At 36.7% G+C, this 5,175-nt stretch overlaps 1 non-coding gene across 1 annotated transcript; it reads left to right on the forward strand.

Annotated features, from left to right (window-relative positions):
• Positions 1 to 4,292: 4,292 nt before the first annotated feature.
• LOC148763664 (small nucleolar RNA R71) lies at positions 4,293 to 4,399 on the forward strand. Its single transcript, XR_016025645.1, has one exon. It is a non-coding gene; the product is annotated as a small nucleolar RNA R71 (small nucleolar RNA).
• The last annotated feature ends 776 nt before the right edge of the window (positions 4,400 to 5,175 follow it).

The raw sequence follows: 5,175 nt of genomic DNA on the forward strand, positions 1-5,175 counted from the left end.
GTGTTCAAGTTCCACCGGTAAGTGACAAGTTTTGCCAAAGACCAAATTATATGGAGACATACCAATCAGGTTCTTGTAAGCAGTCCTAGGTGCCCACAATGCATCATCCAATCTCTTTGACCAATCTTTTCTTGTGGGACACACAGGTTTCTCCAAAATCCTCTTGATTTCGCGATTCGATACTTTCGCTTGGCCACTAGTCTGAGGATGGTATGTAGTGGCAACGTTATGTTTAACTCCATATTTTGCTAGAAGTGCATCAAAGTACTTGTTGCCAAAGTGACTTCCCCCATCGCTAATGATTGCCCTTGGAGTGCCGAATCGAGTGAAAATATTCTTCTTGATGAAATTCATTACCACCTTCGAATCATTATGAGGAAAGGTTGCCGCTTCAACCCACTTTGAGACATAATCCACAGCAAGCAAAATGTATTTATTGTTATATGAGGATATGAATGGACCCATGAAGTCAATACCCAATACATCAAAAATTTTTATCTCCATTATGTTGTTGAGAGGCATCTCATGTCTCCTGGAGATGTTTCCCACTCTTTGGCACTTGTCACAATGCAAAACAAAATTGTAAGCATCCTTAAATAATGTATGCCAATACAAACCTGATTAGAGGACTTTAGCAGTAGTCCTTGTTCCTCCAAAATGTCCTCCATAATCTGAAGAATGGCAATGGTGAATCATACTTTGAATCTCTTCCTCTGGGACACATTTTCTGAACATCTGGTCTTTACACTGTTTGAACAAGTAAGGCTTATCCCAAAAATAAAATTTAACATCATGCAAAAATTTCTTTTTCTAATGAAAATTTAAATCAGTGGGAATAATATTGCTTACCAAATAGTTTACAAAATCAGCATACCAAGGAAGTGATTTCTTACCAACTTGAAGGATTTGTTCATCAGGAAACGTCTCTTTGATTAAGGTCGAATCCTTACCTTGAGCTTCAATTTGTAATCTTGAGAGGTGGTCTGCAACTTGATTTTCTATTCCTTTTCTATCACGAATCTCAAGATCAAATTCTTGAAGTAAGAAGATCCACCTTATCAATCTTGGCTTAGCATCTTTCTTGGCAATCAAATACTTGATGGCTGAGTGATTAGTGTACACTATCACCTTTGTCCCCACGAGATAGGAGCGAAATTTGTCAAAAGAAAAAAACCACAGCCAATAGCTCATTTTCTGTCATGGTATAATTTTTCTAAGCCTCGTTCAAAGTCTTGCTAGCATAATAGATGGAATGGAAGATTTTATCCTTTCTTTGTCCCAAAACAGCTCCCACCGCCTAATCACTCGCATCACATATTAGCTCAAAAAGAAGAGTCCAATCGGGACTAATTATGATAAGTGCAGATATTAATCTTTTCTTCAATTCATCAAAAGCAACAAGACATTCATTATCAACCTTAAATGACACATCTTTCTCAAGTAAATTGCAGAGTGGTTTAGAAATTTTTGAAAAGTCCTTAATAAATCTTCTATAAAAACCAGCATGACCAAGAAAACTTCTAATTCATTTGACATTTATTGAAGGTGGTAATTTCTCGATTGCTTCACTTTTTGCTTTATCTACCTCAATGCCATCACTAGAGATCTTGTCCCCAAGGACAATACCTTCTCCCACCATGAAGTGACATTTTTCCCAATTGAGCACCAAATTTGTCTCTTCACACCTCTTGAGTACCTTAGCAAGATTTAAAAGACAATCATCAAATTTTTTTCCAAAGCCTGAGAAATCATCCATAAATACCTCCAAGCATTTTTCCACCATGTCTGTGAATATAGCCATCATGCATCATTTTAGCTAGAATAACGATTTAGAAAGTGCCATTCTTCTAAAAGCAAATGGCATTCTTCTAAAAGCAAAAGTGCCATAAGGACATGTAAATGTAGTCTTTTCCTGATCTTCAAGAGTAATAACAATTTGGTTATAACTAGAATAACCATTTAGAAAACAATAATATTCCTTACCAACCAAACGATCTAACATTTGATCAACGAATGGAAGAGGGAAGTGATCTTTCCTTGTAGCTTTGTTGAGCTTGCGGTAGTCCATGCACACTTTCCATCCAATCACCGTTCTTGTTGGAATGAGCCCATTATTGTCATTGGCCACCATAGTCATTCCTCCTTTCTTAGGAACACATTGAACTGGACTTACCCATAAGCTATCAGAGATAGGGCAAATTATTTCGGCATCCAACCACTTGATGATTTCCTTCTTGACCTCTTCCTTCATGATGGGATTCAATTTTCTTTGTTGTTCAATTGTGGCTTTGTGATCTTCATCAAAAAGAATTTTAGGCATGCAAATAGATGGGCTAATTCCCTTAATATTAGCTATGGTCCACCATATTGCTTTCTTGAATTCTCTAAGTGTTCTCAATAAGTTCTCCTTTTGCAACATAGTAAGAGCATTAGAAATAATAACCAGAAGAGTGAAAGATTTTCCAAGAAAAGCATACCTTAAGTGTGTTGGCAGAGGTTTGAGTTTCAAAGTAGGTGGCTCCTCAATGGAAGGCTTAGAAGTTGGCACCAAAGAAGCTGAAATATCTAAAGACTCAAATTGATGATTAGTTCTAAGTCTGGAGTAAGCATTCAACAAATTTGAATATTCAATAAACTCATCATCATCCCTATCAGAGTTAGCAACTAAACATGCTTCAAGAGGATCATTGGGATTTTCTTCTAAGAAAACATCATGTGTCAAATTGTTCACTACACTCACAGAAAAACAGTCTTCAGATGTCATAGGCAATTTTAAAGCTTTGAAAATATTAAATGTTACCTATTGGTCTTGAACTCTCAAATTGAGCTCACCTTTTTCAACATCAATCAAAGCTCTAGCAGTTGCTAAGAATGGCCTCCCAAGAATGATTGGAATTTGCCTATCTTTTTCCATGTCAAGAATTATAAAATTAACTGGAAAAATAAATTTATCTACCTTGACAAGAACATCTTCAATAATTCCCCTTGGGTACACATAAGAACGATCAGCCAGTTGCATAGTTATAGAAGTGGGTTTGCATTCCCCTAAACCAAGTTTCTCAAAAATTGACTAAGGCATTAAATTGATAGTTGCACCTAAATCACTCAAAGTTTTTGCAAAAAAGAAATTACTAATAGTACAAGGGATTGTGAAACTACCTGGATCTTTGAGTTTTGGTGGCAGCTTGTTTTGGAGAATTGCACTACACTCTTCTGTAAGGGAGACAGTTTCAAACTCATCTAGCTTTCTCTTTTTGGAGAGGATGTCCTTCAAGAACTTGACATAACTGGGCATTTGTTCCAAAGCTTCAGCAAAAGGAATATTTATGTGTAATTTCTTGAAGACATCAATGAACTTCTGAAATTGCTTCTCAAGCTTTTGCTTTTGGAGCCTTTAGGGAAAAGGTGGTGGAGGATGGATGACTTGAGAAGTTCCATGATTTTCAGCCTTGACATCTTCTTTCTGTTCAACTTCACCCTCTTTTTCACACATTCCTTCCCTATCAACAACTTCATTCTCAGGTTCATCTACTTTTTCATTCACCTTTTCAATCTCTTTTCCACTCCTTAAAGTGATTGCTTGGCATTGTTCCTTACCTTTAGGATTGATTTGTGTGTCACTAGGTAAAGAACCTTGAGGTCTATTGTTGATGGAATTTGCAAGCTATCCTATTTGGATTTCAAGATTTCTCAAGGATGCTCTAAAGCTTTGAATTATCGCATCATTCTTGGATATATACTGTAACAGAAGTTCTTCCACTTGGAGCTTCTTTTTAGGAACTGGTGGTCTAACTTGTTGTTGAAATTTCAGAGGCATGTTGGGTTTTGGATTGGAAGGCCCTGCATTGTTATTCCATGAAAAATTAGGATGGTTTCTCCAACGAGGATTATAAGTATTGGAATATGGGTTGTTCTGCTATCTGTTAAAGTTCCCCACAAACTGGACTGATTTAGAATTGTATGGACATTGATCATTTGAATGGCTATCCCCACACATCTCACAAATTGAATTTTGAACTGCATGAACTCCCATTGTGTCAATCTTCTGGGACAGTGCAACCACTTGCGCAGCTAAGTTGCTCATTGCATCAATTTCATAGACTCCAACAGCTTGTCTCAAACCCGACCTTTCTGAAGGCCATTGATAATTATTTGAAGCCATTTCTTCCAACAAAGTATAAGCATCTGCCGCATTCATACTCATTAATGCCCCACCAGCAGCAGCATCAATTGTGGTTTTAATTGACCCAATCAACCCATTGTAGAATGTCTGAACTTGCAGCCAATCAGGAAGCCCATGATGTGGACATCTTCGCATTAATTCTTTAAACCTCTCCCAAGCTTCATACAAGGACTCACCATCAAATTGTGTGAATGAGGTGATATCGTTCCTCAACTTTGCAGTCTTTGCAGGTGGAAAGAACTTTGCGATAAACTTTTGAGCCAATTCCTCCCATGTAGTGATAGACCCATTAGGCTATGAATTAAGCCAACTTTTTGCTTTATCATTCAGAGAGAATGGAAACAGTCTCAATTTAATAGCATCATCAGTTACTCCGTTGTATTTAAAGGTATCGCAAATCTCCAAAAAATTTACTAAATGAGCATTAGGATCATCACTGGGTAACCTACGAAACTGGACTGAAGACTGAATCATCTTAATATAGCCTGGTTTAATTTCAAAATTATTCGCATTGATGAAAGGTCTCCTAATGCTTTGGTGCAAACCTTGCAACAGAAGAACTGCATAATCTCGCAATGATCTATTTGCTTCGGGAACCACATTAATGGCATTATTACCATTATTAATGTTATCTTCGGCCATTGTCTGATTTAAAGCTGCAACTTGTAAATTCTCCCTTTGACGTCTTCTAAAAGTTCTTTCTATTTCAGGATCAAAAGGAACAAGATTCAAGTTGTCTTTTCTTTGCATACAATGACCAAAGATATCTGCAAGAAAACAAAAGCTAAAATTAAAACAAGGAAAATAAAATTTGAAGTAAGACTAAATTTCTTGGTATTAGTATTAGTAATAAATCTAAAAAAAAAAATTCCCCGGCAACGGCGCTAAAAACTTGTCAGTTAAAATCCTACTACGCAAGTATACGTATCGAATAGATAGTATATTAGCAAGCAGGGTATCGATCCCAGAGGGAATTGATCTAAAACTTTACT

This window comes from Theobroma cacao, chromosome 3 (assembly GCF_053813885.1).
Source record: "Theobroma cacao isolate CCN51 chromosome 3, ASM5381388v1, whole genome shotgun sequence".
Lineage (NCBI taxonomy): Eukaryota > Viridiplantae > Streptophyta > Magnoliopsida > Malvales > Malvaceae > Theobroma > Theobroma cacao.